We start from the raw sequence: 570 nt of genomic DNA, 5'->3' as shown, positions 1-570 counted from the left end.
TCTGCATGCCTACAGTCAAGTGAGTCATTCCCCTGATGGATATGAGTCTCTGGGAGACCTTCCACCAAATCGTCATACCCAAGGTATAAAGAGGAGTTGAGGAACCGAATGAAGGAGTATCTGTTAATGTTGCAAACCATGGAGTTGCATGCTAGTCAAACATTGGGGACACTTGTCTCTGTACATTTTGTAACTGAACTGCTACTAATATTTGTTGTTTTGTGTGGTTGAGTCATGAGCAACTCCTAGCAACCATATTTACAACAGATATGAAGCTTGCCGTATCCTAAGCCAGTCTCACTAATTCCAACACACCTTCCCCTGTTACTCTAGTTACTGTGCCAATCTGTCGCATCCAGGATCATCTTCTATGCTATCCCTCCACCCATTTAGTAATGGAAGACAACTTCTCAGGTTCTTGAAGATTGGGGAGATCTACATACAAGAAGCACAGAGACCACCAAATAGATTAGACCTACAGAGAAAAACAGCAAGACATATAATATTCAAATTCTCCAAACTAAAAGATAAGGATAGAATTCTAAAGCAGCTCAAGAAAAGAAAAAAAAA

The sequence above is a fragment of the Elephantulus edwardii genome, unplaced genomic scaffold (assembly GCF_000299155.1).
Source record: "Elephantulus edwardii isolate Elephantulus edwardi_28Jun2011 unplaced genomic scaffold, EleEdw1.0 scaffold00019, whole genome shotgun sequence".
In the NCBI taxonomy this organism is placed as follows: Eukaryota; Metazoa; Chordata; class Mammalia; order Macroscelidea; family Macroscelididae; genus Elephantulus; species Elephantulus edwardii.
The sequence above is the reverse complement of the archived record's forward strand: the minus strand, read 5'-3'. Positions refer to the sequence as shown.